The 24,343-nt window shown below is 40.1% G+C and overlaps 1 long non-coding RNA gene and 1 pseudogene across 1 annotated transcript; both read right to left on the bottom strand.

The window, feature by feature from the left end:
• Positions 1-649: 649 nt before the first annotated feature.
• LOC120109282 lies at positions 650-4,646 on the bottom strand (annotated as a pseudogene).
• Positions 4,647-21,377: 16,731 nt separating this feature from the next.
• LOC103703183 lies at positions 21,378-24,196 on the bottom strand. Its single transcript, XR_003384675.2, has 3 exons — positions 23,696-24,196; positions 22,324-22,639; positions 21,378-22,171 (listed from the first exon to the last, which is right to left on the bottom strand). It is a non-coding gene; the product is annotated as an uncharacterized LOC103703183 (long non-coding RNA).
• Positions 24,197-24,343: the final 147 nt, after the last annotated feature.

Genomic DNA, 24,343 nt, shown 5'->3' with positions numbered 1-24,343 from the left:
CTAACATGTCATTGCCTGAATCATGATTAGAAGCTAAGTCAGCATCTCTCTACATACTTTTCCTCAATATAAAGAGCAACACTTCAGTACTGAAAAATAGGAGAATAAAAACATCATGGTCTTCACTACTCTAAAAGCCATAAGCGTACCATAGCTAGTGAATAGGTGGATAATTACAAATAGGATAATAATTTATTCTGTATCACAGAAGTTAGTATGGACCATATTATGCTCTCTCTCTCTCTCTCTCTCTCTCTCTCTCTCTCTCTCTCTCTCTCTCTTACGTGTATAAGATCAGTTCTTGATGGTGTATGTGTTCTATATGATCTCAATTAAGGTTTATCGTCTCTATACCGGATCCCGTACTGGTACCATCTTACTATACTGTCGGTATGCAGTATGGTATGAGACGACGAGGCATACCGAATGTCAATATAATATGAGATTGTGTACCAGTTCGGTACCAGCTGTGGTACGGTACTAACTAGTACGGCAAACCTTGATCTCAATATTAAAGCAATATAGAATCTATGTATGTTTGTGTATTTGTACATATTATTACTGCAAACATTTTCTATTTATAAATGTGTCAAGAGAACAAATATGGTCAAGGCTTGTATGCACTCACATAGTCATTGAGTAAAAGTAACTAGAACTTGGAGGTAAGAGCTCTTCTACACCCAACTTTTGTGTTAGGCGCTGATAGTCGCCTTTTCAATTTATCAGCAAGCACCCCAACTTCAACAGTGAAAACTGCACAAACTGGCCGGTGATCAGAAAATTTTGACTCACCTCGAACATAGGATAACTGCACAATACCATCCCCATGCCATAGTATGCGATCGCACCTGATTAATCATAAAGCTCATCAAGAGCACTAGTTACAGCATACTAGATATAAGTGATCTAAAGATACAAGATATCTTGAAAGGGTTCCTAACCTCTCAAAATATCATAGGTGGAATTTCATGTACCATATACAGCTTACTTGCACAACATATTTTGTGTTAAAGTTGATATAACCATCATTAGCACTTAATAATAATTATGCAATAAAAATAAAAAATAAATTAAAGGAAATGCTATTGTCCTGTATTTACTAGTAAAAAGATTTGTTATAGCCTGTTTAGAGGTTGTACATGACAGGGCACATATATTTCTCTTTTTTCATTACGGGTGATCATATATTTATCTATTTTTTATTTAATATGTCAAATGAGGTAGAAGGCAAGTCATGACTTGTGCCAATCTAGGGTTTTTCACTCATACCTGGTTAAAATGTCAATGCCAATGGTAAAACTTACTTTGGCAACATTTCAGAGGTTTCCATGTACCATATTCTAACTTGGGAGGACAATATCCTATCATACTTAGGAATCAGAATTGTCAATTTATTAACATTTGGTTGCACTCTGGATTTACGTCTTATAACATGTGCCTCAGAGATGGATGTAGTTCCATATGTTGAGCCTTTTCCTTTCTCTTTAGGTAAAATCTTTCAAAATCCTTAGAAGGTTGCTTCTTGGTCACATAAGCATAAATTTTGTAAGTAATGAAGCAGGTTATGATGGCTTCCAATTGACTAGGTATATATGTCCATGGCAGGACTGCCAGGACCCCTCTTTTGCACAAATTTGCCTAAAGCACAAATCAGGAAATAAACAAATAATATTTAGCTTTGATATCAAATGGAGATCTAGTTGTAATATGTTTTATACTTAAGTGGACCATGCCTTGATCTACTAAACTGAAAATTACATAGGAAAGGCTTGTTTCTAAGTTTCTTGTCGAACTACTCACTTATCAATAGTATCATCTATTAACAAAACAAGAAACTCTTCAAGATCGTGCCTATATGAGCCTGTACAGTCCACACATCAAATCCAATCATTTTCTAAAGTTGCACAGCTTTGGGAGGAAGAACTCTCCAAAGTTTTGAATAATTAAATAGAGTGCATATCTAGGCAAGCTTAACAGATGGGTATCTAGCATACCATGCAGGATTCTTCGTTTCTCTTTTGATGTCACACACTCTTCAGTGTAAACATCTGAGTTCATGGAGTACTTGTAAGTTGGAGGAAAGCAGATTTTCCCTTCATGCCATCCCTTGAACACTCGCCCAGCTTCTAGTTCGATCTTAAGCTATCCACAAAAACACAACAGTTGTTAGGAACTTTACCTTCTACATGGTTCATGCATATGAATAAACAAATCACAATATATGGATCTCTATAGAAGCATATGACTTTCTAATATAAAGAAGACATAATTTTTTCTCAAATGAAAAAACCAGTTATACACCATTGCTATTAGATTTATGCTAAAAATGAGGACAGGACATGAGATTCATAATGCTTCAAATAATCTAAATGGCAATATGAACCACATGAAGGATAGAACTTCATTGAGATTACTGCTTCTTACCATGCCTGGCTTTAAAATGCATATGATTAGCTACTTGATCGATTCACCATTACCTGATCCTTCTCAAATAGGGCATCCCAATTTTCCCCCTTGAGAAGCCTCCTAGTCTCAGAGTAGCTCAGAGCAATTCGGTAATTCAAGTCGCCTAACCATATGACCCGACTGATTCATATTGGAAAAAAATAATTCTAGAGGTTAATGTACAACAACTAAATCTTCAATGGAAGCTGACTAGAAGTACAAAGAGACATGCTTACTCATGTTCAAGAATTTTTTCAGGACTTCTTCGACCAGGTGTCTTGCAAATATTTGGGAACTGTGTATTCTTTAGTATCTCTATAACATCAGAGTTTCTTCTAAGTTCATCTCCTTCTTTCTCCCCTGAAGCCAAATGACAGCAGACAAAACAAAAGCTTGTCTGATGCAAAGTCATGCTCACTGAGACGCAACCCTGCAACAAAAGTTCCACCATCAGGGTATACTACCACTAAGAGAAAGCTTCACAAGACCAACAAGAAGATGTTTGTATCATAACATTATTGTTAAGATGTGTTTGAACAGCCAAACGTTGCATTAATTATTGCAGGAAGTATATATGTGCATAAATAAATTGAACACATAAATAAATTGAACTTGACAACTCAATGTTATTTTGGTACTCAGATGCATAATGATCCTAAATTTAAATAAAATGAATATGTACTGAAGAGTCTCATTCACTGTAGAAAAGTAAACATGAGTAACCCTTATATATAGATTTTGTTGGGTGATTTGGTTATTCTATTTGTCATGAATTCTTGACAGAGCCTTAAGATTCCTAAGAGATAACGAAAACTTTATGATAAATATAAATAACAAGAATGTCGATTAAATTAATCCTTACCTTATTACCAAGATAGCCCATGATTCCGCGCCCTACACAGCAGACTCTAAGATGACCTATATGTTGGACAAGTTCTCTCCTAACCCAAACAGTTACAAAAACTCCCACCATCTGTTTGCTAGCTATGAGGCAATACCTCAGCTGGTTAGTTGTTTAAAGAAGTTGCACCATTTGTATCCATCGCCATGAAGTTGCTTCTTTCCTCCTGTTCATGCTCTGAAGAGTTCTTTTCACTTAGACAGGCATAAGGGCATCTGAAACATGAATCTCTATAATATTTCTTTGCCACTTCTGCAGTGCAGTTGCAGGCCTTGAGCCATCTTCCATGCTCTGTTCTGAATATTTTACTGACTGCTTTAAGTGAAGGTTTCTGAAGGAATAATAGGCTATTGATTGTCTTTGCTTTGCTAGCTGCATCAGCCTCTTGTGGCCTGTTTAAGGCTTGGTTTATCAAAGCGAGCCATTTCACTGCTGGTTCACTGTCTTCTATAACAAGCACATTTCCGGCATTCAGAGGGACTATTTCCTGAAATCTGATAAGAATAAAAGGAACTTAAGAAACAGATGGCATGAGTATAACAAAGTATTAAAAGAAAGAAGAAATTCCCTGGAATAATAACTCCTGGACAGCCAAAATATTTTCTTATTCAAAAACTGATCTAAAAGCCATCAGATAATCTACTTTCTGATTTAAAGAACTAGACATTAAATGGTATCCAAGTAAGAAATTATCACAAGAAAAAGATATTCAAGTTAATTCATCATGAAATAGTGCCAAAACTATGGGACTTGCAATGAAATAAAATATTATAGAAATGATCATCTTAGCATTCATTTCGCTTATGCTATAATGTTAAAATAGATATCATACCCTAAAACATAAACATCTGCTTGATCATTGGCTGGAAGAAGTTCATTTAGGTTCAGTTCATCATGCGGGGGTTTTCCTCCAACATTCCATGTTGTGACAAATAACCTAGACAAAAAAGAATGTTAAAAGAAAACACATAGAATCAGGAAAAAAAATGATGGATACTAGACTTCTTAAGCCCATCAGAATACCTGAAGGTTTGAGTGTCTAAAACATTGGATACTGCAGAAGAGACGTTACTAAGACTTATGTTCCCCAGCTTTGAAGTAGAATATTTTTCTTCAATGTTAGTTCAAAATGAAAAAGAAAAAAGGGAAACAATCAATAGAATGAGAGAAGAAATCTTGTTGAATCTGATTAACTATGGAAAACAAGAAAATTAAGAATCATAGCATTAGAGAACATACCTGAAAAATTGTTCATGAATTCATGCGAGGAAGTGGCTGAAAAAGAAGTGCTCTCTTCCAATTCAGCTGTTTGTTGGAACATAATGAATTGAAGTTAGGAATCAGGAGCAAAGAAAGGTACGAGAAGAAGCTAGAAATACCGAGTAACAGAGTTTCACCTAGCTTACCAAGCACATCTTCAAAAGCACATTACTAAAGCAGTAAAGACTATGCTTAAAAACCAAGTAACAGACCAGAAATGCTCATCCCTATTTGTAAGTTAGCAGCTCAAAATATCTTTCTTTTATTCCTTTCTGAGAGTCTTCCTTTTGTGAGCTTCTAGCCTTTTTCTTGGTGAAGTCACTTTCTTTACAGTTTACCCTAGTGAATTTGCTTACAGATTGACCACAAGAAAATGGGATTACATTCTCAAGCAGCGTAAAACCATAATATCTAAAGGTGATTAATTTAGTAAATCGTGTATCCACTAGCAAAAACAGATAGCTTCCCATCGTTATGTAAAAATCTAAGAAACATGCAGCTGCAATTCGAGATGGATAATGATAGCAAGACTAATGTGCTTTTCTTGTTATTGCAGTTAGGTACTACCATTTCAAAAGAAATAAAATTTGCTAGCGAAAAACAGAAAGCAAGTAGAGGCAAAGGTGAATTCTTTGAATGTAGTAACATTGACATTGCTTCTCCTCTCTCTCTGAGTTTCTATGTATCATAACAATATCCATTTCTCCTTGCTAGAAATTGGTACTGCCTGTCAATTTTTTCCTCATTAAATTTATAATAGAGGAATCAAGAAAGATAACTTGAAGTCTATTTTTCCTTAGGTGCTGAAAGCGATTGACAGGTCAGTCAATTCGATCTCTCTCTCTCTCTCTCTCTCTCTCTCTCTCTCTCTCTCTCTCTTTCGAGAATGAGGATGGGAGCTCCACCTTTCTTAGTCGAATTTGGAACTTTTCCCAATTGGAGGCATTAAGGGGAGCAGTGCCGCCAGGTAGACTGGTGCTCTTTTGGCAATGCCATGGATTCTTTATCGCCAAAGGTCATAATTCTTCCTCTCCTAAAAAAGATGGTTCTTTCAGCAAAAAAAAAAAAAAAAAGATGGTTCTCATAATACTTTGTAACCGAATGCAAATTCACAAAGTTGCATTTTGCTGCCAATCAAACATGTGAAAACAAATTTCTACAATCATTTTAAATTTAAATTATATAAAAGTTCATATGCTAATAAATTTACAGCAAAAATGAGAAGGCTTTTCTTGTAAAGAAGAGAGAGAGACAGAGGGAGTCATCTTAAGAACTTCAGAAGTTAAAAAAGAAAAACCAAATGGATGTCTTAGGAACCAACCAAAATAATTGAGCGACATTTCATTTCCCTTGGATATTTTCTTCTCCTTCCTCCCCGAAGACTTTTGGAATAAAGGGCTGCAAATCAAAGCCCACAGTATAAAATTTTAGTTCTTTAGAAGAAATAGTTCATTATACACGCCAGAATCGGTCCCTGACGCTCAGGTTCCTTGAGTAAAAGGGAAGGAAAGAAAGCAAGAGCGTCCACAAGGAAGTAGAGAAAAGTTCATGAAGTAGAGGCAATAAGCCAAATACCTTCCTTCTCCTTCCAGTCCTAAATCTCATGTTTAGAATCCAAGCAGCTTCTCTCAACCAAATCTTTGGCTAGTGCTGCAATGGCTAACCCACCAAAATACATATATCATTTCAGGGAAATAGACAGAGTAAACGCCATGAAACATAACAATAACATCACAACAACAATGACAAAGCTCTAACAAACGACTGAAGTCAACCTTTAATCTTTCGTCCGTCTTCAAATCAACTTCCAACGGCATCAAACAAGAAATTATGCAATCTAATACACCAATAGAACCCAGGGACCAAAAATTAAGAAGACCTGTGTTGGTTTTTAGCCAAAGTTTATGTACATAGGCTTAAAGAAAAAAGAAACTCTTTTTCTCCCCTGTGGTGCTTGTTATCCCCAGAGTTTCCACCTTTCTGGTTTTAAGGCTTCCAAGTTCCAATCTTTTGCCAACCTCTGCGATCAAAATGCCGACTTTTCAAAGGCATTTATAGGGAAGGGTGGTAACCAGAAACCGGGAAGAGGGAAACAATGATCACCAGAGCGCGACGAGAGATCTCGAGATTGGAGACAACGCATTGAAAAGAGAAATCCAGAAGAGCTCCAAAGAGAAAGGAAACAACTGGGTATGGCCCATCCGGATTGGATATAGATGGGATATGCCGAAGTCTAGAAGACGGCGGGCTTCCCCACAACGAAACGCCGTGACTGCCTCCTGGGTCTCTTCTGGGGTTTGCCGGCCCAAAGAGAGAGCAGTCAAAGGCTCCTTTTAGATGTTTGAGGGGAGAACATGGGAAATACTGCACCTCTGTCATGGCCTGTTTGTTCCTTTCTTCCCGCGACCTAAATGATCTTTGTTGAATTAATCTCTCTTCTCACAAACCAAATGGTCCGTGATGAATTATATAATAAAAATTACTATTTGATCACAAAAATTTTAAATTAGAGTTAGTTACATTAAGGAGGATAATTTGTGCTCAAATTTGCAGGGCGGACTACAGGAATTTCGATGACAAGTAATTTTGATGTATAGAGAAATTGGCTAAGTTCTTCGAGATCTATTTGGATGAAATGATAGCATAAACAAGGTCAAAAATCGGACGGTGATGGGATTTATACTCCATTGTTATTTAGTGGGTAATATGGAAGCAAAGAAACAATACGAATGATACCATAAATATGATTGAGAGAGTACATCCCAATCAAAGTTTGAGATTTTGATTGGCTTTTGTTATGAAGGCTTGTTTCTCTTAATTTTCTCATGTTTTTTCTCTTGTCTGATCCTTTTTTTCTTTCTTCTTTTTATTCATTTCATTTTTAATTAAATGGGTTGATGGATAATCTCCACCCTTTTACTGATAAAGCAGGGGAAAAAATGAATGCATTGGTTAGTATTGTACAATATAGTGCAAAGCATGTTATCATATTTTGACACAAATTAACTTAATTTGTCGTAATCCTAATATAATTTGAGTACGGTTTGGGATGAGATAATCAAAGCATAAGCCAATATATTTTGTAAAAGCCTACAAGCTTTTTTTGCTAGCAAGCGGCCCCAGCAATATAGAATTATATAAAATTTTATGCCTTAGCTATACGTATGTCCGTTGTTTCTGAAATGAAGATTCAAAACAGTAGTAGAAATTTAATATACAACCTAGTGGATCTAGCTAATCGAACGCTTCCACTTTCTTCCTTGATGACAATGCAGGGCGTAACATTTTTAACAATTGATAAGATCACTAGAGCATAATTTAGATGGGTACTTATCATCACTTTATTAAAATTATGAAAATTGTATATCTTAAAATTATAAAGTTGGAAGGAGGAAATGAAAGGGATAAAGAACGCATGAGAAATTGGAGAAAAATCATAAGGAACCATCAAGAAATTAGTCTAATAATTTTTGTATGTTATTTTGGTAGGAGGTAGGCATATAACATAAAAATTTCAGTTGGATATCTAGAGATGAGTCTCAATCGCTTCCACAATTTGGAATGGATGTTTATAAAAATTTAGCTCATTCATGAGCTGTGTGGTTTTTAAAGCTTCACAATGGTGAGAACATCAGATTTTGGGAGTATAACTGGTTAGTGACATTGTTATTTATAATATAATGCCCGAGTGCTAAACACGAGTGCCATGGCGGCTTAAGGAAACTTTGCTGATAGTTGGAACCTTACTAGGGTGCTAGGGTGTATCTTTCGGACAAAAAAAAGGATTCATTTTCCTTCGCACGAATTCCATTGGTCAACTTTTATGATAGGGGATAAATGCTAGAATTCGGAGTGCTTTGAGATTTGTGCAGTGGGTGATCCAATGGTGGATCGTGTGAATCCTCTGGCCCAACCCCTATTCCCTTACTATGCCTTTTACCTTTATAAGTGGATCAAGAATTGAAACAGTTCCAGCAAAAAATTATTTCGGTTGGGCAATCAAACGTGGAGAATAAACCTTACTGGAAGCTAACCATCAACATATCCTTCTCAGTGTCCTCTTTTTATAAGGTATAAGAGAATGGAGGATTTCTTTGCCCATAATTCAAAGCCTTATGGAAGGCCCCTATCCTGGAGAATATAAGAAACTTCACCTGGCTCGCTTTGAAGAAGACACTCAATACCGAGAACCTTGTGAACAAGAAAAGATGGAAGGCCAAACCCTGCATGTATTCTTTGTGCAGATGACTCTAAACTTGCAGTAGATTAGGGTATAGTAGGAAGGAGGGGGAAGGATCAAGTGGGATGGAGCCAATCGCATGCAACTAAAAGTGTCAGCTATTATCTTTTATCCATTATAGTTAACTATCTCTATGTTAGTTTCAATCATGGATCATGTCTCCTTATAATCAGATGAGTAATTAGTAGCCAAATATTTGAATTCAAACAGGTATGAAAGTAATCTGGGGACTCGATGTCATACCTTATCCTCATTGTAAATGGAATAAATTAGTCTATTTTATAGTCTTAGTTCATTTTTATCTCTTCTTATTGCTTAATCTGTATCTTTACTTATATCACATTCTTTTTAATGAATAATTATCTACAACAATATATTATTGCTCCCTTTATCCTCAAAATGTATGCAAAATTTTAGTGACTGTGGGTATACGTTACATCGGGATGATCAATTACATAATGCCTTTTAGCTTTGTATATAATCTTAGCTAGTTATGTAAATCATTCTACCCATCAAAGTACGCTTTTTATATTTCTTTTCTTTTTTTTCTTTTTTCAGGGAACTTATTCTTCTTTATATCTTGAAAAGAGATAATAACTAGCTCGCCTAATTCTAAGAGAAATGGTCAATCAACTTACTTTAGTAGAATGGAACCCTTCTTCAATCAAGAGATCTCACATTCAAAATTATTGCTGATATCCCTATGTAGTCTTAAATAAAAAACTTGAAAATGATTTGCAAGATATTGATCAACCTTAGTTCTTTTGTTTCTCTCTTTTAACTTTACAAATTTCTATTCATTTATCATGATACCATTCGAATAATAATATTTATAATTTTTTTAACTTCAAGAAAAGAAAACTTAAGTTGGGTAGAATTACATGTAACTAAAGCGCCCACATCGGTACCCTTTGTGGATTATAATTAGTTTTTTCTATATGACTATATCAACTTTTTTTATCTAGATATCTCCCTAAAATTTAGAAGAAAGAATCAGCAGAATGAATTTTTGAATTTCCAGGCGCATGCCTCATCACATTAGAGATGATACAAGAATAATTTGAGGTCATATCTAAATCTCACCTTAACTAATTATATAGGTTACCTAAATTAGATCTGGCAACACTTTTAACCAGTTGTTTGTCAAACATTTAAGAAACACCTTTTCATGAATTCTCCTAATTGTTCGCTGTCGGACCTTAAACACCCTGATCAAAGCTCGCCCATGTATCCAATTGTTCTTGTACAGACAGGTAGTAGCTAGGTTTCCATTTGTCAAGATTCTACATCGCCGGAATTGTGCTCACTTGGATGCAAGAGATGCAATCAAAACATTGAGCCAATCACTATTTCTTTGGATGCAACGAGTCAGGTAATTTGGATAAGCTCGAGAAACATATATATATATATATATATATATATATATATATATATATATATATATATATATATATATATATATAGAAATTATGTTCAATAACATTGTTAGAATATTCTGATGCCACTTCAATGTTCAATGTTCTTCTAAAAGGGTACAAATTGAAAGTAGTGCAAAATGCAATTATAGCTAACCACCCTTGAATCAATCCTAGTTATCAACATCTGCACATCCTAACTTAAATGAAGAAATACTCTCTGCATTTCAAGGCACCCATGGTTGTAATAGAAGTTGATGCGAACATAGCTAGAAGTTATTTTCTCGGGCCATACCTAAACCTTTCCTAGATGTCGTAGGGTTGTGGATTTTTTTTTATTTTTTAATTCTTCCTTTTTAAATTGATTCTGTACCTACAATGACTACCTGAATGGAACATGCTAATGCATACGTACCCAAAAAAAGATACTGATTCATGGGTTAGTGATAACAAAATCTTAAAAGCATTCCAAATGATAAAATTAGTTTGAAATTCTATAACTCTAATGCAAAAAATTACATAACTTGTTAAAATATTTGCAAAAGAAGAGGAAAACAAAAGAAAAAAAGAGAGAAAAAGAATCGTATCTCAGGCTTATATATACTAGTATATAGACTCCATGTAAAAAAAAAAAATATAGACTGATATAGGATCATGCTAAAAAAAAAAAAAAATATTATGGCTGATATAAGTTGTTATGTAGTCTCTAAAATTATACTAACATAACTCTCTCCTAACGCTAGAGTAATTGATAACTTATAATCATCAACTATTAAAATCAGTATATGTTCTCGCCCGGTTGAAGCTGCATTAGTTTCATGTGGTAAAGGACTAATGAAGATTGCTTTTTTGAAAAGCAAAGTCTCCCATGTGAAATATGAGGATCTTGAAAATAAGAGAAATTCGTGAAAAATGGAATGAGAGGATGGCTGATTGTGATCAAAATCATGAATTCCTCCTAAGTCCTAACTGTATGCACGGTTGTTTTGCTAACAATAGATTTCAAATTTAGGAATCCATAATGTGCATGGATTGATTTGAAAATAATCTTGAATCTAGCATGTTCATAAATGCCGCCTCAAGATGATATTGAATCTAGTTAGTTTCCAATTATAGAGGATAAGAGTATGCTCAATCTAGTACAGTTAATGCGTTGGTCCTCTTCCAATCTAGTTTGAGATCCCATCCATCAACATTAGCCTTGGGATTCTTCTTAAAGAAAAGTTAGTATTCTACGATAAATAAGATTAGATCATAGAATCTTGTACGTGAATTTAGTTCAAGCCTAACGTCTCAATCAAAGATAAGCTTATATAAACTAGGAGAAATCTTCGAGCCTATTTGATATTGCTTTTATTTTTATTTTTGTTTTTAATGATATAAATACAGAATTAGAGACAAAAAAATGTTTGATGCTATTACTTCTATCTTTATTTTTCAAAATTATTTTTTATTATTTCTAAAAATTAAATAATTCTTACTTTCAATATTTTAAAAATAAGAAACTCATTTTTTTCACTACCATAATAAACATTGTCATCATCTCCTTTACTGCCTTGGCCGCCGCTATTATTGCCCCACTTCCACTTATCACTGCTCTCAACCACCACTACTGTCTCTACTATACTTGTCACGCCCCGAACCCGGAACCTAGGCCCGGGACGCGCCAGACGCCGCACACCCGCACGGCGGACCGCACGGGCCGTGCAAGGGCTGAATAATCAGACACTCAAGTTACAACATCAGATCACAATATCAATACTAAAAATCTATCATTTATGATAATCAAATCAATAATTTAATTTCAAATGTCTCAAATAAAGTGATAACATTTATTTACAAGATCAATTACTTATGACAAAATGAATCTAAATCTATCTATTTCCATTGTCATAAGTCCTCTCCTCTCGAATCCCCATCAATCATCTCCTGCAATTATGTCAAAAACAGGTATGAGCTACAACAGCTCAGTAGGTAACAACATGCATAAAGTCACGATAACATGTATCAAAGCATATGCAATGTAAACTACAGGTCATGTGCACAAAATAAATATGATGACCGCAAACCAATCCGATACTCAAGTAATATATTATATACCATCTTCCGTCTATCATATCACGCATAACATAATCCACAGATCAAACCGCATGACTACGGCCACCATCACCCAGTGGCATGGTCACACCCGAAAGTGTCAACACTCTGCTCTAATGGAGCCCTGCACCGCAGTGCTGCACCCCAGGGTGCCCAATCTCTGCTCCTCAGAGCATGCTCCGCCAAGCCAAAACACCCCATAGTGCCGGAACTAGTTCCTCATACAAGTCGACAGGGCCAACGTTTCCACCCCATTGGCGGGAATCCTAGACAATAGTCACGCGGTCTCCAAAATCACATCCACAATTTCCAACCAATCAAACTTAATATAAACATAAGTTTTCAAAACCAATATCTACATAAAGCATTTCAGATGATCGATTTCCAGTCAAAAACATGCTTCTAAATAATAATGATGCCAAGAATATAAAATATATCATATGCTGGAAATAATCATACACATATGCATAATACATGTAAATCATACTTTGAGTAAGGTTACCTACCTGGGTTCGCTTAAAAATCCCTGCACAGATATCACGAACCCCTGATTAAACAATAAAATATTAATTATTTAATTAACTAAGAAACATAATTTAAAAATTTTTTCAAACTCTTAAACTCCTAAGTTCATGGATCCAAGAATGGGCCCCCTAAGATCAAACATGACCCTAAAATCAGAATCCCTTAAACCCAAGTCAATTGTGGCTCAAGACAGATAGGCCCAATTGAACCAAACAGATAACAGGTCCAGATCAGATTTCGGGCCCAACCCAAACAGCCCACAGATCCAATCAGGTCCAACTCAGCCCAAAAACAGTTCCCTAGCCCAAACCAGATCAGATCAGACCAGATCAGATCAAGTCTTGATGAACCAGATTATCCTCACATCAGGCTAACCCAAATTCCTGACTCAGATTCAGGCCCCTAATCAAAACCCATTCACTCAACCCAGATCAAACCCAATTCACGGAGTAGGTGGAACCGGTTCACAGTTCAAACCCGGTTCAAAGTCTGGTTCAACCAATTAAGGCACGGATTTCAGAGCAAGCAAAACACCCAGGCCGAATAAAGAAGAAGAAGAAGAAAGACAGAGAAGAAGAAAGAAGGAAGAGGAGAAGAAGAGAAGAAGAAGAAGGAGGAGGGGGGGGTGGCTGGTTCCGGTCGGCCTTCGGCGGCCGACCGTGGCCCTCGGCGGCGGCGCTCGGCCAGCCGCGTCGGTCACTCCACGGTCACAGGCGGCGGGAAGGGAAGAAGGAAGAAGAAGGAGAGGAAGAAAGGGAAGGAAGGGAGGGACCGGGGCTGGGAAGCCCGGCCCCCGTTCGCCACCCCCCGGCCGAACTCATCTCGGCCGGATTGACCCCAGCCGGCCACCGTCGGCCGGCCCGAATCCCAAAAAATGAACTTTCCCCGAAACAGGGGAAGTGAAACCGAATAATCTCCCCTCAAATCCAAAACAATGATAAAAACATATCTTCCTCACCTCCGGTCGGTCGACCAAAGGATCCCGACGGCGTTGGCGGCTCCGGCAGCGGCGGCGGCTCCGGCCGGCGCAGCGGCTCTCAAGGAAGGGGAAAGAGGAGGAATGGGGCTCTCAGAGAAGAGAAAGAGAGAGAGAGAGAGAGAGAGAGAGAGAGGGAGAGGGAGAGGGAGAGAAGAGGGGAAGAGGGAAGAGGGGGGGGGGCTTGCGGAGATCACGCGGGCCGTTCGGCCGGCGTGTTCATCGTGGGAAGACCACGATGAACAGACTGAAGTCGGCATCCATTGCCGACTTCAGTTCATTGGGCCCAAGAATGGGCCCAAATTTCAGGTCCTTACACTCTAACCAACTAAAAAAATTTCGTCCTCGAAATTAAAAACATACCTCAATCCGAGAACAAGGCTGGATACTTCTCTCTCATCTCCTCCTCCAGCTCCCAGGTGGCTTCTCTCTCACTATGATTGCTCCACTGGACCTTGACATATGGGATAGTGCGTCTTCTCAAGACTTGGTCCTTCCTATCCACTATACGGACAGGCTGCTCCACATATGTAAGATCGGCGCGAAGCCTGCAAAGGTGCCACATCAATCACATGATTTGGATCAGCAATATACTTCCTCAGCATGGAGACATGAAATACAGAATGAACTCCCGATAGAGCAGGTGGAAGTGCCAGTCTATAAGCAACAGATCCAACTCTCTCGAGAATCTCGAAGGGTCCCACATATCTCGGACTGAGCTTGCTCGAACTCCAAACCGCATGATCCCTTTAGAAGGGGATACTCTGAGGAACACATGATCTCCGACCTGAAATTCCAATTCCCGCCTCCTGATATCTGCATAGCTTTTCTGTCTGCTCTGAGCTGCTCGGAGTCGTTCTCTGATCAACTGAATCTTTTCCACTGTCTGCTGCACCATCTCTGGACCCAAGATCTTCCTCTCCCCCACATCATCCCAACAGATAGGCGATCTGCACTTCCTACCATATAGAGCCTCATAAGGAGCCATCTGTATGCTTGCCTGGTAGCTATTATTATAAGCAAACTCTACCAGTGACAAGTGATGATTCCAAGAACCCCTCATATCAATAGAGCAGGCTCTCAGCATATCCTCTAGAATCTGAATGGTCCTCTCAGATTATCCATCTGTCTGTGGATGAAAGGCTGTACTGAAGCTAAGGGTGGTCCCAAAGCTCTGTGCAAGCTGCCCCAGAAATGTGCCACAAACCGGGAATCTCTGTCTGATACAATGGATACTGGAACTCCGTGCAGCCGTACTATCTGCTCGATATATAATTCTGCCAGCTTCTCCAGTATCATCCCAGTCTTGATTGCCAGAAAATGAGCTGTTTTGGTCAGTCCTGTCTACGATCACCCAGACTGAATCATGACCTCTAAGGGTACGAGGTAGCCCTGATACGAAATCCATAGTGATATGCTCCCATTTCCACTCTGGAATCGGCAGAGGCTGTAGCATACCTGCTGGTCTCTGATGCTCAATCTTAACTTGCTGACAAGTTAAGCATTGAGATACATGCTGGGCAATCTCCCTCTTCATGTTATTCCACCAAAACACCGCTTTCAGATCCTTGTACATCTTGGTACTGCCTGGGTGCACTGTATATCCCGTACTATGAGCTTCATCCATGATTTTCTTCTTCAGACTAGGATTATCTGGAACATAGACTCTGTTAATAAACCTCAAAGAGTCATCTTCATGTATACGGAAATCTGACTGTGTACCAGACTCGATATCCCTCCTGATCTTCTGGAGTCGAGGGTCATCAACTTGCGCTGCCTTAATTCTATCAATAAGTGTAGGCTGGACTCGCAAGTTTGCCAATTTCATAGTAGCCTCATGTAGATACACCTCTATCTCTGCTCTCCTCAGATCTTCCAGAATATCCTTCTGAGTAGTAATCAAGACTGCAATATTCCCTGAAGATTTCCGGCTCAGTGCATCTGCTACTACATTTGCCTTTCCAGGGTGATAGTGGATAGTCAGATCATAATCTTTTAACAACTCCAGCCACCTCCTCTGTCTCATGTTCAGCTCTTTTTGAGTAAAGAGATATTTCAGGCTTTTATGATCAGTATATACCTGACATGTCTCTCCATACAAATAGTGCCTCCATATTTTCAGAGCAAATACAACTGCTGCAAGCTCGAGATCATGTGTGCGATAGTTTTCTTCATAAGGCTTGAGCTGTCTAGAGGCGTAGGCAATAACTTTTCCATTCTGCATCAGCACACAGCCCAAACCCTTCTTGGAGGCATCACTGTAAATAGTATAATCAACACCCGTGACTGGCAGAGTCAAAATATGTGCTGACACTAGCCGGCGCTTCAATTCCTCGAAGCTCTTCTCACACTGATCCGACCACTCGAATTTCACTCCTTTGCGAGTGAGTCGAGTCAAGGGCCCAGCAATACTAGAGAAGCCTTCTACAAATCTTCTGTAATAGCCGGCTAATCCAAGGAAACTGCGGATCTCTGATACATTTGTCGGTCTGCTCCAGTCAACTACAGCTTCGATCTTCTTCGGGTCAACCATAATTCCTTCTTTAGATACCACATGCCCCAAGAACATCACCTGATCCAGCCAGAACTGACATTTCTTCAGTTTCCCATACAATTGATTCTGTCTCAAAATTTCCAAAACAATTTTCAAGTGTTGCTCATGCTCAGTATGACTCTTGGAATAGATTAAGATGTCATCAATAAACACAATTATAAATTTGTCCAAGAAAGGTTTAAATACCCTGTTCATCAGATCCATAAATGCAGCTGGAGCATTTGTCAACCCGAAAGGCATCACCAAATACTCATAATGGCCATATCTGGTGCGGAAGGCAGTCTTGGCTATATCAGACTCCTTTATCCTCAACTGATGATATCCAGATCGCAGATCAATCTTTGAAAACACCTGGGCACCCTGAAGCTGATCAAACAAGTCATCAATCCGGGGCAGGAGATACCTGTTCTTGATAGTCACTTTGTTAATTTCCCGGAAATCAATGCATAGCCTCATACTACCGTCCTTCTTCCTCACAAATAACACTGGTGCACCCCAAGGAGAGACACTGGGTCGAATGAAACCCAGATCCAATAGCTCCTGCAACTGTTCCTTCAGTTCTTTTAGTTCAGCAGGGGCCATTCTGTAAGGAGGTCTAGATATGGGTGCCGTACCAGGGTTTAGATCAATGGCAAATTCCACCTCTCTAACTGGTGGTAAACCAGGAAGCTCATCAGGAAAAACATCAGGGTATTCTCTGACCACGGGTATGTCTTCAATTTTCTGTTCCGACTGCTCAGAATCCATTATGGCTGCCATATACACAGAGCACCCTTTCCTGAGAGACCGAATACCCTGTAAGGCTGCCACTATCTGAGGGGAGACACACCCTCCATCACCCACAAAATAAAACTCTTCAATGTCAGGGATTCGGAAAGTCACCCGCTTCGAGAAGCAGTCAATGGTAGCGTGATATATAGCTAACCAATCCATACCCAGAATTAAATCAAATTCATGTAAGTCCATGACAATAAGGTCAGCTTTCAAGTCTCTACCCTCTACAATTACTGGGCAAGACTTGCATATCAGTGAGGTGATCATCTTACCCCCAGCTGGGGTACTAACACATAATTCTCTCTCCAAGGGTGAGCAAAATATATCATGCTTATGCACATATGTAGATGAAATAAAAGAGTGTGTGGCCCCTGAGTCGAATAGTGCATATGCATAAGTAGAATGTACTAATAAGGTACCTGTCACTGCCGTGTTGGATGCCTGAGCATCCTGCTGTGTCAGTGCATATACCCGTCCCTGGGTGCGAGGCCCTCCTCCTGTCTGCTGTCTGTGAGCGGCTGGTTGAGAAATCTGTGCTGGATCAGGGAGAATCTGTCGCTGAGGAGCCCTAGCGCTCGGTGGCCTCTGCACAGATCCGGCCCGGGGACAACTAGAAATCCCGTGGCCCGGCTGACCACACCCATAACAGACAATAGTCCTAGACTGGGTCTGAGGACACTGAGCCATCTTGTGGCCCTGTTGGCCACATCTGTAACATGCTCCAACCCTGGGCCGTCTCCGGGGACAATCAATGGCCTTGTGTCCAATCTGACTGCAAAAATAACAGGCTCCTGATATCACCCGGTGCTCTGGTGCAGTCCTCCCAGGTGGAGCTCGCTGTCCTGCTCCGTGACGGATCTGCACGGGTCGGCGTACATGCCGCTCACTATCCGAATCAGAATCTCTGGCCCTCTTCAGCCTCCCTTTATGTGCTTCCTGCGTCTCTTTCCAGATAATCTCCATATTCTTCGCTCTGTCTACAAGATCATCATAGTCGGTCCAATGGACAGCAGCCAAGCCTCGACGCAGGTGGGGTCTCAATCCCTCCTCAAATCTACTCATCCTGGCTACAGGGTCCTGGACGAGGGAGGGTGCAAAACGAGACAGTCTATCGAACTCTGCCTCGTAATCCTCAACTGACATACTCCCCTGAGAGAGACTCAGGAACTCTCTCTCCAACTCTCTGACACGGTTGGACGGAAAATATTTGGAACAAAAAGCCGTCCGAAATCCAGCCCAAGTCACAGTCCCGATATCCTGTATCATGGTCCGCTCCACTGACTCCCACCAGTGGTGTGCCCGGTCCTGGAGCATATAAGTAGCATATCCGACTCTCTCCTCCTCGGTGCATCCCATGGCCCTGAAGGCCTTCTCCATCTCGTCAAGCCAGTGTTCGGCCTCCTGGGGATTTGTGGTTCCCTTGAAGGCCAGAGGAGCCAACTTCCGGAATTCTGCAATGCTCCTCCCCTGATCCGTCGAGCTAGCAGAGGGATGCTGTGGCTGTGGGTCCCTCTGCTGTCTGACCAGCCCAATCACCTCCCTGACCAGTTCTAATACTGGGGTCGATCCTCCCGCCTGATCCTGTTCTGGTCGGTCTAAAACTGTCGGAGCAATCTCCTCTTCCTGAACTCGCTCCGCTGGGCGAGGAGTCGCCGGATCATCTCCCATCGTCTCAATCAGACGACGAGGTGGTACACGAGCACGGCGGGGCGGCATCCTGATACAGACATAATACCACAAGTTAGGGTTAAGTCAAAAATCATCCTATGAGTTTACTACCCCACTCTCATTTCCTCACATGTGTCCTTATGCTCCTAGGGTTTTCATTAGTTATTGTTCTTTTGTTCTGATGTCCCTAGTGATCGTTAACCTAAGCTCTGATACCACTAAATCTGTCACGCCCCGAACCCGAACCTAGGCCCGGGACGCGCCAGACGCCGCACACCCGCACGGCGGACCGCACGGGCGTGCAAGGCTGAATAATCAGACACTCAAGTCACAACATCAGATCACAATATCAATACTAAAAATCTATCATTTATGATAATCAAATCAATAATTCAATTTCAAATGTCTCAAATAAAGTTGATAACATTTATTTACAAGATCAATTACTTATGACAAAATGAATCTAAATCTATCTATGTCCATTGTCATAAGTCCTCTCCTCTCGAATCCCCCATCAATCATCTCCTGCAATTATGTCAAAAACAGGTATGAGCTACAACAGCTCAGTAGGTAACAACATGCATAAAGTCACGATAACATGTATCAAAGCATATGCAATGTAACTACAGGTCATGTGCACAAAATAAATATGATGATCCGCAAACCAATCCGATACTCAAGTAATATATATATACCATCTCCGTCTATCATATCGCGCATAACATAATCCACAGATCAAACCGCATGACTACGGCCACATCACCCAGTGGCATGGTCACACCGAAGTGTCAACACTCTGCTCCTAATGGAGCCCTGCACCGCAGTGCTGCACCCCAGGGTGCCCAATCTCTGCTCCTCAGAGCATGCTCCGCAGAGCTAAAACACCCCATAGTGCCGGAACTAGTTCCTCATACAAGTCGACAGGGCCAACGTTTCCACCCCATTGGCGGGAATCCTAGACAATAGTCACGCGGTCTCCAAAATCACATCCACAATTTTCAACAATCAAACTTAATATAAACATAAGTTTTCAAAACCAATATCTACATAATAGATTTTCAGATGATCGATTTCCAGTCAAAAACATGCTTCTAAATAATAATGATGCCAAGAATATAAAATATATCAATATGCTGGAAATAATTATACACATATGCATAATACATGTAAATCATACTTTGAGTAAGGTTACCTACCTGGGTTCGCTTAAAAATCCCTGCCACAGATATCACGAACCCCTGATTAAACATAAATATTAATTATTTAATTAACTAAGAAACATAATTTAAACAATTTTTCAAACTCTTAAACTCCTAAGTTCATGGATCCAAGAATGGGCCCCTAAGATCAAACATAGACCCTAAAATCAGAATCCCTTAAACCCAAGTCAATTGTGGCCCAAGACAGATTAGGCCCAATTGAACCAAACCAGATAACAAGTCCAGATCAGATTTCGGGCCCAACCCAAACCAGCCCACAGATCCAATCAGGTCCAACTCAGCCCAAAAACAGTTCCCTAGCCCAAACCAGATCAGATCAGACCAGATCAGATCAAGTCTTGATGAACCAGATTATCCTCACATCAGGCTAACCCAAATTCCTGACTCAGATTCAGGCCCTAATCAAAACCCATTCACTCAAACCCAGATCAAACCCAATTCACGGAGTAGGTGGAACCGGTTCACAGTTCAAACCCGGTTCAAAGTCTGGTTCACCATTAAGGCACGGATTTCAGAGCAAGCAAAAACACCCAGGCCGAATAAAGAAGAAGAAGAAGAAGAGAAGAAGAAAGAAGGAAGAGGAGAAGAAGAAGAAGAAGAAGAAGGAGGGGGGGTGGCTGGTTCCGGTCGGCCTTCGGCGACCGACCGTGGCCCTCGGCGGCGGCGCTCGGCCAGCCGCCGTCGGTCACTCCACGGTCACAGGCGGCGGAAGGGAAGAAGGAGAGAAGAAGGAGAGGAAGAAAGGGAAGGAAGGGAGGGACCGGGGCTGGGAAGCCCGGCCCCCGTTCGCCCACCTCCGGCCGAACTCATCTCGGCCGGATTGACCCCGGCCGGCCACCGTCGGCCGGCCGAATCCCAAAAAAATGAACTTCCCCGAAACAGGGGAAGTGAAACCGAATAATCTCCCCTCATTTCTCTCCCCTCAAATCCAAAAACAATGATAAAAACATATCTTCCTCACCTCCGGTCGTCGACCAAAGGATCCCCGACGGCGTTGGCGGCTCCGGCAGCGGCGGCGGCTCCGGCTCTCAAGGAAGGGGAAAGAGGAGGAATGGGGCTCTCAGAGAAGAGAAAGAGAGAGAGAGAGAGAGAGAGAGAGAGAGAGAGAGGGAGAGGGAGAGGGAGAGAAGAGGGGAAGAGGGAAGAGGGGGGGGGGCTTGCGGAGATCACGTTGGCCGTTCGGCCGGCGTGTTCATCGTGGGAAGACCACGATGAACAGACTGAAGTCGGCATCGATTGCCGACTTCAGTTCATTGGGCCCAAGAATGGGCCCAAATTTCAGGTCCTTACAAGAAGATTCATCAAATACAAGTTTAAAATCCAATAATGATGGGGTCTGGATCCTAGGCAAACCTGAATTGATGCACATACGATTAGCTTCCCATGTGAATGCAAATCTTCTTGGATGTGATACTTGTAATCTGACATGTTGACAGTCTCGACCACAACTGAGTTACTTCAGGTAAATATTAATCATTAAAATTTAAAAGCAGCAGGGTAGCATTTTGTGATTCAAGGCCTCAACTATCCTTCTCTGACTTCATGTTGTTGCCTCTCTCTTCATTGAAGGTCTTGGACATTTTTCTTTTTCTCTTTCTTTCAAGAAAATACCATTTTAAAAACTTTATGGAGTATGGAAAACTCCTGTGTGTAACATTTCAAATGCATTTTGACATTTAAGCTTCATAAAAAGCCATAAAAGGATCACAATGAAATAAAGCATAACAGAGACTAATTTTTAGTCGGTGTAAATCCAAAACTTTAAAAACTCCCAATTCTGAGATTAACTTCTAATTTTATGAATTTATTATTCAAGTAAGAAAATATAAATTTGTAAAGAACAACAAATTGGATTGCTATTGTTCAGAATTGGCATCTTCATCAGCTCCTTGCTGCAAAACTCTTCTGCAAAAACTTGTGGAGCTCTTTGGCAACTGTAAAAGGATACTCCTCCTGTGGTAGGAGGGCCCCTGGTACCTCCACAAATACGGCAACACCTTTGGCCTCCTTGAGATCATCCATCTTAGCCTTGGACCTCTTGGGAGCATTTGCAGTTGATACAACCAATGTATCTTCCCATCCAGCTAAGAAAATAGCTTGAGGATTGTGAAAACCATTCCACATGAAAGTTCTTTAGAAGTTGTATTTCAAGCTTTGCTAAATAAAAAATTGAAATATTTGGTATGAGGGACCGTCCTATCACCAATTCACCATAGCTACAATTAGAGTGAAATAAAGATATTTATACCTGAAGGTGTCAAAGGGCTATCTGGAGCATGCATAAACTGAACTAAGAAATCTTCCACGAGATCAGCATTGTAATTAAGTGAAGGCCTATCCGAATAACCCAAACCAGGCCAATCAACTATGGTAGCATGGTATTTAACTCCTCAATCTCACTGAACAATATCTTTAGCAACTGTTCTCCATTCCTCCATAGAGCTAACATCTGAGATCGTAGGTACCATTAGAATATTCTTGGCACTGGCAGCACTCTTCCCCTCATGTTCCTCATAGTAGATGTTGACAGAATTGCCATCAAATTTCCATTGCCATTTACCAGTCTGAAAGCAACAAGGAATACTATGATGAGGAGAAGGCACATAGATATCTTGTCACAGTTTACACCAATAAGAAGTAGAAACAAAAGCAATACAATGGTCAGCATTTCATCACGAATGAATGTTGGAGCATAATTTCTATCAGCATCTAGAAACTTCAAGGTTCGAAATACAATAAAAGCTAGTTAGCAACAGAGATTGGAATTTGAAAAATTGACCCAATTAATACATCAAACCTTTGCACGCATTGCACAAGCACACGACAGGTGCACAAAAGGAAAGAAAATGCGACAACTATGTGGCTAATGTATCTATACATATTTTCCTTGAATCAATTCATTTCCAAATATGTGCAATATGCAATCTAACTCCTAATCCTTATACAAGTGACTAAAACCTCAAAATAAAACAAACAGAGGATACCAGCATCAAGAAAAGGAATTGGCAACTGAAAAATTACACTGCCCAAACCAAGTTGTAATTGATTACCAGCTCAATGCACAGCTTTAGCCCTTTTTTTTGTTGTATCATTCAATTATAATTGGCTACCAACTCCATTTTGAAGTGCACAAACTATTCAAATGAACAGACATTTGCTCAGAATTTGGAATCAGGCAATGTTGGAACTATATTTATGGACAAATAATCCAATATGAAATATCTAGCCATCACAAGCTATTTATCTTGCTAGTTGCAAGCGTTAATCCAATTGACTAGACATTATAAACACCCAATCTAGTTAGCAATCACAGTTCCCCGCCAAACAAGGGACTCCCTTAGCTAATCCCAGCCACTCTTTCCACGGCAGCATCTTAAAACAATACCAATTCATAGAAAACTCATTCCAAACACGAAATCTTGGTAATTCGCAAACTTGATTAGCTCAAACAGATCTACAAATCGAATAAAACCACTTCGTTCACAAAATTCCACAAACCTTTCACTGGTTCCAACTTCAATTTAGGACTTCCATCCAGTAAATCTACATGCGCGTGAACTTACTAAGGAAAGAAATGCAAGTCATAAGGAAAGAAATGCGAGTCATCGAGCATTGATTACCTTCAATGAAGTAGAGGGCTTTTCAGCTACAGCGGAAGCGTTGGAAGAGTGGAGAGAAGAAGAGATACACCGGATTCGGATGAGCTTCACGACACGAAGGGAAAGGAGACGAGAGCGAGAAAGATGGGATAGGCCAGAGAAGCCCGAGGGGACGGGAGAGCATCGGAAGTCACCATGGCGGGGGAGGAGAATTCTAGGGTTAGGGTTTGAATCGGAAGAGCAGGGAGGATGAGAGTAGGAAATGTGGTTGACTTCCATGCCGCTGACTTTTGTTCTCTATCTTTTTTTCCACAACAATTCTAAGTTTCTAACACAAGGTTTGATATTTTTGAAGAGCAAGAAAATTACACGCGTAGCCGCGTGGGGCAACTTTGCTTCAACTTGATTGGATGATCCTGACCATTGATCTGTGAACTTTGTTAATGATGGATGGTATCAACGTGGTCTAAAATCCAATCAGTCACAGTGTTTGTCGGGAATAATTGATAGACGACCAGGATCAGCGTTTGGCATGTTTGTAGAGAGAGGGCCCGTTTGTATGCCCTAATAGACTACCTTGGATAAATTTCAAGGTTTTTTTTTTTAAAAAAAGGACAAACGATAGGGACTAGGGATGTAATTGGAATGGTTTTAGATCATAGAATTTAA

Source organism: Phoenix dactylifera, unplaced genomic scaffold, assembly GCF_009389715.1.
Source record: "Phoenix dactylifera cultivar Barhee BC4 unplaced genomic scaffold, palm_55x_up_171113_PBpolish2nd_filt_p 001983F, whole genome shotgun sequence".
Taxonomy (NCBI): Eukaryota; Viridiplantae; Streptophyta; class Magnoliopsida; order Arecales; family Arecaceae; genus Phoenix; species Phoenix dactylifera.
The sequence above is the reverse complement of the archived record's forward strand: the minus strand, read 5'-3'. Positions and strand labels throughout refer to the sequence as shown.